The sequence below is a fragment of the Tachypleus tridentatus genome, chromosome 10, assembly GCF_004210375.1.
Source record: "Tachypleus tridentatus isolate NWPU-2018 chromosome 10, ASM421037v1, whole genome shotgun sequence".
Taxonomy (NCBI): Eukaryota; Metazoa; Arthropoda; class Merostomata; order Xiphosura; family Limulidae; genus Tachypleus; species Tachypleus tridentatus.
This window is the reverse complement of record NC_134834.1, coordinates 121438775-121451169: the sequence shown is the minus strand read 5'-3', so window position 1 is coordinate 121451169 and position 12395 is coordinate 121438775.

The following is a 12395-nucleotide window of genomic DNA, read 5'->3' as shown; positions in this document are numbered from 1 at the left end:
ACAGCAAAAGATTATGTTATATGTTATATTGTTGAGTCCACGTTACAACAACACAAGATTATCTTATATTGTTGAGTCCATGTTACATCAACACAAGATTACGTCATATGTTATATTGTTGAGTTCACATTACAACAACATAAGACCATCTTATATTGTTGAGTCCACTTTACAACAACACAAGATGATCTTATACTGTTGAGTCCACGTTACAACAACAAAAGATGATCTTATACTGTTGAGTCCACGTTACAACAACACAGGATGATCTTATATTGTTGAGTCTACGTTACAACAACATAAGATGATCTTATATTGTTGAGTCCACGTACAACAACACAATATGATCTTATACTGTTGAGTCCACGTTACAAGAACACAAGATAATCTTATACTGTTGAGTCCACTTTACAACAACACAAGATGATCTTATACTGTTGAGTCCACGTACAACAACACAAGATGATCTTATACTGTTGAGTCCACGTACAACAACACAAGATGATCTTATATTGTTGAGTCCACGTACAACAACACAAGATGATCTTATACTGTTGAGTCCACGTTACAACAACACAGGATGATCTTATATTGTTGAGTCTACGTTACAACAACATAAGATGATCTTATACTGTTGAGTCCACGTACAACAACACAAGATGATCTTATACTGTTGAGTCCACGTTTCAAGAACACAAGATGATCTTATACTGTTGAGTCCACGTACAACAACACAAGATGATCTTATACTGTTGAGTCCACGTTACAACAACAAAAGATGATCTTATACTGTTGAGTCCACGTTACAACAGCAAAAGATTATGTTATATGTTATATTGTTGAGTCCACGTTACAACAACACAAGATTATCTTATATTGTTGAGTCCATGTTACATCAACACAAGATTACGTCATATGTTATATTGTTGAGTTCACATTACAACAACATAAGACCATCTTATATTGTTGAGTCAACTTTACAACAACAGAAGATGATCTTATACTGTTGAGTCCACGTTACAACAACAAAAGATGATCTTATACTGTTGAGTCCACGTTACAACAACACAGGATGATCTTATATTGTTGAGTCTACGTTACAACAACATAAGATGATCTTATATTGTTGAGTCCACGTACAACAACACAAGATGATCTTATACTGTTGAGTCCACGTTACAAGAACACAAGATGATCTTATACTGTTGAGTCCACGTACAACAACACAAGATGATCTTATACTGTTGAGTCCACGTTACAACAACAAAAGATTATGTTATATGTTATATTGTTGAGTCCACGTTACAACAACACAAGATGATTTTATATTGTTGAGTCCACGATACAACACAAGATGATTTTATATTGTTGAGTCCACGATACAACACAAGATGATCTTATATTTAGTCCATAATACAACAACACAAGATTATCTTATATTGTTGAGTCCATGTTACATCAACACAAGATTATGTCATATGTTATATTGTTGAGTTCACATTACAACAACATAAGACCATCTTATATTGTTGAGTCCACTTTACAACAACACAAGATGATCTTATACTGTTGAGTCCACGTACAACAACACAAGATGATCTTATACTGTTGAGTCCACGTACAACAACACAGGATGATCTTATACTGTTGAGTCCACGTACAACAACACAAGATGATCTTATATTGTTGAGTCCACGTACAACAACACAAGATGATCTTATATTGTTGAGTCTACATTACAACAACACAAGATGATCTTATACTGTTGAGTCCACGTTACAACAACACAGGATGATCTTATATTGTTGAGTCTACGTTACAACAACATAAGATGATCTTATACTGTTGAGTCCACGTACAACAACACAAGATGATCTTATACTGTTGAGTCCACGTTACAAGAACACAAGATGATCTTATACTGTTGAGTCCACGTACAACAACACAAGATGATCTTATACTGTTGAGTCCACGTTACAACAACAAAAGATGATCTTATACTGTTGAGTCCACGTTACAACAGCAAAAGATTATGTTATATGTTATATTGTTGAGTCCACGTTACAACAACACAAGATTATCTTATATTGTTGAGTCCATGTTACATCAACACAAGATTACGTCATATGTTATATTGTTGAGTTCACATTACAACAACATAAGACCATCTTATATTGTTGAGTCCACTTTACAACAACACAAGATGATCTTATACTGTTGAGTCAACGGTACAACAACAAAAGATGATCTTATACTGTTGAGTCCACGTTACAACAACACAGGATGATCTTATATTGTTGAGTCTACGTTACAACAACATAAGATGATCTTATATTGTTGAGTCCACGTACAACAACACAATATGATCTTATACTGTTGAGTCCACGTTACAACAACAAAAGATGATCTTATACTGTTGAGTCCACGTTACAACAACAAAAGATTATGTTATATGTTATATTGTTGAGTCCACGTTACAACAACAAAAGATTATGTTATATGTTATATTGTTGAGTCCACGTTACAACAACACAAGATGATTTTATATTGTTGAGTCCACGATACAACACAAGATGATTTTATATTGTTGAGTCCACGATACAACACAAGATGATCTTATATTTAGTCCATAATACAACAACACAAGATTATCTTATATTGTTGAGTCCACGTACAACAACACAAGATGATCTTATACTGTTGAGTCCACGTTACAAGAACACAAGATGATCTTATACTGTTGAGTCCACGTACAACAACACAAGATGATCTTATACTGTTGAGTCCACGTTACAACAGCAAAAGTTTATGTTATATGTTATATTGTTGAGTCCACGTTACAACAACACAAGATTATCTTATATTGTTGAGTCCATGTTACATCAACACAAGATTACGTCATATGTTATATTGTTGAGTTCACATTACAACAACATAAGACCATCTTATATTGTTGAGTCCACTTTACAACAACACAAGATGATCTTATACTGTTGAGTCCACGTTACAACAACAAAAGATGATCTTATACTGTTGAGTCCACGTTACAACAACACAGGATGATCTTATATTGTTGAGTCTACGTTACAACAACATAAGATGATCTTATATTGTTGAGTCCACGTACAACAACACAAGATGATCTTATACTGTTGAGTCCACGTTACAAGAACACAAGATGATCTTATACTGTTGAGTCCACGTACAACAACACAAGATGATCTTATACTGTTGAGTCCACGTTACAACAACAAAAGATGATCTTATACTGTTGAGTCCACGTTACAACAACAAAAGATTATGTTATATGTTATATTGTTGAGTCCACGTTACAACAACAAAAGATTATGTTATATGTTATATTGTTGAGTCCACGTTACAACAACACAAGATGATTTTATATTGTTGAGTCCACGATACAACACAAGATGATTTTATATTGTTGAGTCCACGATACAACACAAGATGATCTTATATTTAGTCCATAATACAACAACACAAGATTATCTTATATTGTTGAGTCCATGTTACATCAACACAAGATTATGTCATATGTTATATTGTTGAGTTCACATTACAACAACATAAGACCATCTTATATTGTTGAGTCCACTTTACAACAACACAAGATGATCTTATACTGTTGAGTCCACGTACAACAACACAAGATGATCTTATACTGTTGAGTCCACGTACAACAACACAGGATGATCTTATACTGTTGAGTCCACGTACAACAACACAAGATGATCTTATATTGTTGAGTCCACGTACAACAACACAAGATGATCTTATATTGTTGAGTCTACATTACCACAACACAAGATGATCTTATACTGTTGAGTCCACGTTACATCAACTCAAGATTATGTCATATGTTATATTGTTGAGTTCACATTACAACAACATAAGACCATCTTATATTGTTGAGTCTACGTTACAATAACACAAGATTAACTTATATTATTAAGTCCATGTTAAACAAGATAATGTGATCTTGAGAGATAGCAAATTCTATTTTCTTATGGTTGTTGTTGTGTTTTTGTTTATTTATTATTTTCTTTTATCAATTAATTTATCTAAGAATTTTTCCTTGCATTGAAAAATTAACTCGTCTTCTATATAATGATTTTTATTTTGAGTAAATATATGTGTGTATGATGAAACTATCACGATATACCTCAGCGACGACGTCCAGGTGCTAGTGATGTAACATAAGATTATGTAAATTTATGATCACCTGATGACGTAATCTCGTGACCTACTGAGTGAATAAGTAATTTATAAGACGCTTCACTAAGAAAGAGAGCGAGAAAGACAAAGGTTTTTTTACTTACTGCTGTTTGTCGACAATGTTACTGATATTGTTTGAACACTTTATTTTTACTGCTGTTTGTCGACAATGTTACTGATATTGTTTGAACACTTTATTTTTTACTGCTGTTTGTCGACAATGTTACTGATATTGTTTGAACACTTTATTTTTTACTGCTGTTTGTCGACAATGTTACTGATATTGTTTGAACACTTTATTTTTTACTGCTGTTTGTCGACAATGTTACTGATATTGTTTGAACCCTTTATTTTTACTGCTGTTTGTCGACAATGTTACTAATATTGTTTGAACACTTTATTTTTTACTGCTGTTTGTCGACAATGTTACTGATATTGTTTGAACACTTTATTTTTTACTGCTGTTTGTCGACAATGTTACTGATATCGTTTGAACACTTTATTTTTTACTGCTGTTTGTCGACAATGTTACTGATATTGTTTGAACACTTTATTTTTTACTGCTGTTTGTCGACAATGTTACTGATATTGTTTGAACACTTTATTTTTTACTGCTGTTTGTCGACAATGTTACTGATATTGTTTGAACACTTTATTTTTACTGCTGTTTGTCGACAATGTTACTGATATTGTTTGAACACTTTATTTTTTACTGCTGTTTGTCGACAATGTTACTGATATTGTTTGAACACTTTATTTTTTACTGCTGTTTGTCGACAATGTTATTGATATCGTTTGAACACTTTATTTTTTTACTGCTGTTTGTCGACAATGTTACTGATATTGTTTGAACACTTTATTTTTACTGCTCTTTGTCGACAATGTTACTGATATTGTTTGAACACTTTATTTTTTACTGCTGTTTGTCGACAATGTTACTGATATTGTTTGAACACTTTATTTTTTTACTGCTGTTTGTCGACAATGTTACTGATATTGTTTGAACACTTTATTTTTACTGCTGTTTGTCGACAATGTTACTGATATCGTTTGAACACTTTATTTTTTACTGCTGTTTGTCGACAATGTTACTGATATCGTTTGAACACTTTATTTTTTACTGCTGTTTGTCGACAATGTTACTGATATTGTTTGAACACTTTATTTTTTACTGCTGTTTGTCGACAATGTTACTGATATCGTTTGAACACTTTATTTTTCTTTATTGGGTTTTACATTCTGTTTCTTTTAACTGATTCTATAATTATTGATATATTAATATATATTATAAATTATTTATTAATACTGGTGAGAAGCTATAGCCAGACACTGGTTTATTTATTGTTTTGCTGAACGTTGTGTTTAATTCCAAGGGTGTTGTTGTTATGAATACATTGTTGTTGAGCCATGACTGTAGTTACGGGGCTCAAACAGTGATCTTTTTCATAAAGGTTGAATATTGATTTTTGGATTTTGTTTTGTTTCTCAACTTGATATCAAGTGATTAATTCAGCATTAGATTAATTTCAATCAAATGTAAGTTAATTAGTGTTTGTGTTACCATGGGTGTACGATGTGACAAGTTTGAAACATTCAATACTGACAGAAGACGTAAAGGATAACCACATGGTTACTGACCTACTAGCAGGAGAACCCTAATTCAATGCGTAAAGCACTTAAGGATAAATGGAACGAACGTGCAACTTCTTGTTTGAGGGGAGGACCACCAGAATGGTGGAAGGCTGTCCATCAGAAACGACTTTCGAACACTGGGGAGAATTAAAAAAAAAAAAAAAACAACAAAAATCATTGATTTATTTGTACTAATTGGTTTTTAAATAATATTAAATTGTCTAAAGAACTGTTTAGTTGGAAGTACCATTGAGCTGTGTCAGTTAAAATGTTTATTTGTGAAAGTGTGAAAATCTATGAATGTTGGAATCATGAAGTCACTTGAAATGTCACTTTATTTTATCTGTTTATGATGTGTTTACATTTATTAAACAATACAGAGCATCGAGGGACTAATCAACATTTAGTAGCAATGTGATTAAACCTGACCTGTATGACGTTACACTTGTACTCAAATGAACTTATTTATACATCGTCCCAATAAAATATGTGTAAATATGGAACACAGATACGAGAGCAGAATTTAAATATGAAAGTTTTGTGAAAGTTAAACCTTCCACTAACTATGTAACAACAACTGAAAACTGTTCTGGTGGTATAGGTCGGAACGTTTAGTGTTAAACAAAATTATAACAAATCAAATGAAACAATCCAACACTTCAATAAGTTATTGTAGTAAATATAAAACGTGTCTTTAGTTAATGTAAGTATAACAGGTGTCTTTAGTTAATGTAAGTATAACAGGTGTCTTTATTTAATGTAAGTATAACAGGTGTCTTTAGTTAATGTAAGTATAACAGGTGTCTTTAGTTAATGTAAGTATAAAACGTGTCTTTAGTTAATGTAAACTATATCTTTATGCTGTATTTCTTTTGATTTGTAGCTTTACTCTTAATGGTATATTAAATGTTCAATCTAAGCTAATCTTGATTTTCTTTATTATTATGTATTACCTTGGGTGGAGAGCTTCCTCTTTTACATATACGCATATTTTCATAAACAGATTATTTCTAATTTGTAATAATGAACTATCAATCAGAGTACGAGTTTCCAATGAAAACTACATTGAAAACGCAGTTCAAAATAGCACACCTTTCTGAAATGTACCTTGGTATTTAGATTATTATAATTTACTGTCTATACTTCATACTGATGGCATTTTGAGAAGCCCCTCCACAGTTTACATAGCCCCCTCCCCCCAACGAAAATATCCTAGCGCCGCCACTGCAACAAACAAAACCTGGCAAAACAAGATATTAAACATTAGACAGTAAACCACGGTCCATTTATAGAAGACAACATACAGAACCTGACAAGACACGAAATTAAACTTTGAACATTAAACTGTGATTCACGTCTAGAGAACAGCAGACAGAACCTGACAAGACACGAAATTAAACTTTGAACATTAAATTGTGATTCACGTCTAAAGAACAGCAGACAGAACCTGACAAGACACGAAATTAAACTTTGAACATTAAATTGTGATTCACGTCTAGAGAACAGCAGACAGAACCTGACAAGACACGAAATTAAACTTTGAACATTAAATTGTGATTCACGTCTAGAGAACAGCAGACAGAACTTGACAAGACACGAAGTTAAACTTTCTACATTTTACTGTGGTTCACGTCTAGAGAACAGCAGACAAAACCTGACAAGACACGAAGTTAAACTTTCTACATTTTACTGTGGTTCACGTCTAGAGAACAGCAGACAAAACCTGACAAGACACGAAGTTAAACTTTCTACATTTTACTGTGGTTCACGTCTAGAGAACGGCAGACAGAACCTGACAAGACACGAAATTAAACTTTGAACATTAAACTGTGATTCACATCTAGAGAACAGCAGACAGAACCTGACAAGACACGAAATTAAACTTTGGACATTAAACTGTGGTTCACATCTAGAGAACAGCAGACAGAACCTGACAATATACGAAATTAAACTTTGGACATTAAACTGTGGTTCACATCTAGAGAACAACATACAGAACCTGACAAGACACTCAAACGCGAGTATACCCAACAAGCAAACAACCATTCAATAAACTGTATCCAACCTAAATACTCACAGTTCTGAAGGTAAACATGACGATACGTCCACAGCTCTCTGCTCTTCAATAAGAAGTACTGACAGGTCCTGGCTGACCAGAGATTTTATAGAACAAATCAGATGACCACTATTCAGATCATTCTTCTTCTGCCCTCCGTGACGGTAAAAAAATTAAAAGTATTTTTGGACCTTTTTGAATGACAAGTCGCCAGAGGGTTAGGTATATCACAAAGTAGATACATTTAATGTGCAATGTTTGGCCCGTAGCAATAAAAGTAGACTCGAATCAGGCTAAAATCAGTTTTAAATCAATAACATTTGCAGTTCCTCTTCAGATAACTCGATCTCTACGTGCCCCAACAATTGGAAAACAGAAAGTACACGTCAGCGAGAGTTAAGTACAAAACTTCTACAACTTTCTTTATCTGAAAGGATGAACACCACACCTTTGTGTTCTTGATAGGTAAATATAAATGCTTTGTCTTCCAATTTGATTTTAAAAATGAAAACATTAAAACTTTATTTTTTACAGGGAAGAATTCTCAAAAAATAATTCCAAAATATTGTTCTGCTGGATAAAAATAACAGAAGAAAGAATCTTTAACAATAAGATAAAATACTGTATGTTTGTTCTTGTAAAACATGGTGTAACAGAAGGGTTAGCACTAGAACATGGTGTAACAGGAGGGTTAGCACTAGAACATGGTGTAACAGAAAGGTTAGCACTAGAACATGGTGTAACAGAAGAGTTAGCACTAGAACATGGTGTAACAGAAGGGTTAGCACTAGAACATGGTGTAACAGAAGGGTTAGCACTATAACATGGTGTAACAGAAGGGTTAGCACTAGAATATGGTGTAACAGAAGGGTGAATACTAGAACATGGTATGACTGAAGGGTGAACTTTAGAACACGGTGTAACAGAAGAGTGAATACTAGAACAAGGTGTGACAGAAGAGTGAACACTAGAACAAGGTGTTATAGAAGGGTGAACACTAGAACATGGTGTAACAGAAGAGTGAATACTAGAACAAGGTGTGACAGAAGAGTGAATACTAGAACAAGGTGTTATAGAAGGGTGAACACTAGAACATGGTGTAACAGAAGAGTGAATACTAGAACAAAGTGTGACAGGAGAGTGAATACTAGAACAAGGTATTATAGAAGGGTCAACAGTAGAACTTAATGTAACAGAAGGATGAACACTAGAATAAGGTGTGGCAGGAGGGTGAACACTAGAACAAGGTATTATAGAAGGGTCAACACTAGAACAAGGTGTAACAGAAGAGTGAACACTAGAATAAGGTGTAACAGGAGGGTGAACACTAGAACAAGGTATTATAGAAGGGTCAACAGTAGAACTTAATGTAACAGAAGGATGAACACTAGAATAAGGTGTTGCAGGAGGGTGAACACTAGAACAAGGTATTATAGAAGGGTCAACACTAGAACAAGGTGTAACAGAAGAGTGAACACTAGAATAAGGTGTAACAGGAGGGTGAACACTAGAACAAGGTATTATAGAAGGGTCAACAGCAGAACTTAATGTAACAGAAGGATGAACACCAGAATAAGGTGTGCAGCAGGAGGGTGAACACCAGAACAAGGTATTATAGAAAGGTCAACACTAGAACAAGGTGTGACAGAAGGATGAACACTAGAATAAGGTGTGACAGGAGGGTGAACACTAGGATAAGGTATTATAGAAGGGTCAACACTAGAATATGGTGTGACAGGAGAGTGAATACAACAACAAGGTGTTATAGAAGGGTGAACACTAGAACATGGTGTAACAGAAGAGTTAATACTAGAACAAAGTGTTACAGGAGAGTGAATACTAGAACAAGGTGTGACAGAAGAGTGAATACCAGAACAATATGTGGCAGGAGGGTGAACACTAGAATAAGGTATTATAGAAGGGTGAACAATAGAATAAGGTATTATAGAAGGGTCAACAGTAGAACTTAATGTAACAGAAGGATGAACACTAGAATAAGGTGTAACAAGAGGGTGAACACTAGAACAAGGTATTATAGAAGGGTCAACAGTAGAACTTAATGTAACAGAAGGATGAACACTAGAACAAGGTGTGACAGGAGGGTGAACACTAGAACAAGGTATTATAGAAGGGTCAACGTAGAATTTAATGTAACAGAAGAATGAACACTAGAATAAGGTGTGACAGGAGGGTGAACACTAGAACAAAATATTATAGAAGGGTCAACGTAGAATTTAATGTAACAGAAGAATGAACACTAGAATAAGGTGTGACAGGAGGGTGGACACTAGAACAAGGTATTATAGAAGGTTCAACAGTAGAACGTAATGTAAAAGAAGGATGAACACTAAAATAAGGTGTGACAGGAGGGTGAACACTAGAACAAGGTATTATAGAAGGGTCAACACTAGAACTTAATGTAACAGAAGGATGAACACTAGAATAAGGTGTGACAGGAGGGTGAATACTAGAACAAGGTATTATAGAAGGGTCAACAGTAGAACTTAATGTAACAGAAGGATGAACACTAGAACAAGGTGTGACAGGAGGGTGGACACTAGAACAAGGTATTATAGAAGGGTCAACAGTAGAACTTAATGTAAAAGAAGGATGAACACTAGAGTAAGGTGTGACAAGAGGGTGAACACTAGAACAAGGTATTATAGAAGGGTCAACAGTAGAACTTAATGTAACAGAAGGATGAACACTAGAACAAGGTGTGACAGGAGGGTGGACACTAGAACAAGGTATTATAGAAGGGTCAACAGTAGAACTTAATGTAAAAGAAGGATGAACACTAGAATAAGGTGTGACAGGAGGGTGAACACGAGAATAAGGCATTATAGAAGGGTCAACACTAGAACTTAATGTAACAGAAGGATGAACACTAGAATAAGGTGTGACAGGAGGGTGAACACTAGAACAAGGTATTATAGAAGGGTCAACAGTAGAACTTGATGTAACAGAAGGATGAACACTAGAATAAAGTGTGACAGGAGGGTGAATACTAGAACAAGGTATTATAGAAGGGTCAACAGTAGAACTTAATGTAACAGAAGGATGAGCACTAGAACAAGGTGTTACAGGAGGGTGAACACTAGAATAAGGTGTTACAGGAGGGTGAACACTAGAACTTAATGTAACAGAAGGATGAACACTAGAATAAGGTGTGACAGGAGGGTGAATACTAGAACAAGGTATTATAGAAGGGTCAAAACTAGAACTTAATGTAACAGAAGGATGAACACTAGAACAAGGTGTGACAGGAGGGTGGACACTAGAACAAGGTATTATAGAAGGGTCAACAGTAGAATTTAATGTAACAGAAGAATGAACACTAGAGTAAGGTGTGACAGGAGGGTGAACACTAGAACAAAGTATTATAGAAGGGTCAACACTAGAACTTAATGTAACAGAAGGATGAACACTAGAATAAGGTGTGACAGGAGGGTGAACACTAGAACAAGGTATTATAGAAGGGTCAACAGTAGAACTTGATGTAACAGATGGATGAACACTAGAGTAAGGTGTGACAGGAGGGTGAACACTAGAATAAGGTATTATAGAAGGGTCAAAACTAGAACTTAATGTAACAGAAGGATGAACACTAGAACAAGGTGTTATAGAAGGGTCAACACTAGAACTTAATGTAACAGAAGGATGAACACTAGAATAAGGTATGACAGGAGGGTGAACACTAGAACAAAGTATAACAGAAACATTGGTATTTACAGTTTAACTGTTTGTAGTTTTTGTAGAAAAAAAGGACAAATCCTCAAATTAACAAATTTGAACTTTTGCCCAAAAAAAAAATTTTTATTTTGTTAGTTTTATTATAATAATCGAATTATCAATGTAACTATATTTATACTTAGTGTAAAAAAATCACCTTATAAATTTTCAAAGTTTCGGGTAGAGGGTGTGTCGAAGTCTACGAAGAACATTTACGATTAGCGACCATAGGGTAAAGGTTGGTACCAACTCACACAGGGGAAGAAGAAAAGGAAACCGACAGTTAGCAACTATTAGCTTAATTAGATTGTTATAGGCGAGGCTTTAGGAAACCAACAGCTAGCAACCATTAACCTAATTAGATTGTTATAGGCGAGGCTTTAGGAAACCAACAGCTAGCAACCATTAACCTAATTAGATTGTTATAGGCGAGGCTTTAGGAAACCAACAGCTAGCAACCATTAACCTAATTAGATTGTTATGGGCGAGGCTTTAGGAAACCAACAGCTAGCAACCATTAACCTAATTAGATTGTTATGTGCGAGGCTTTAGGAAACCAACAGCTAGCAACCATTAACCTAATTAGATTGTTATGGGCGAGGCTTTAGGAAACCAACAGCTAGCAACCATTAACCTAATTAGATTGTTATGGGCGAGGCTTTAGGAAACCAACAGCTAGCAACCATTAACCTAATTAGATTGTTATGGGCGAGGTTTTAGGAAACCAACAGTTGCAACCATT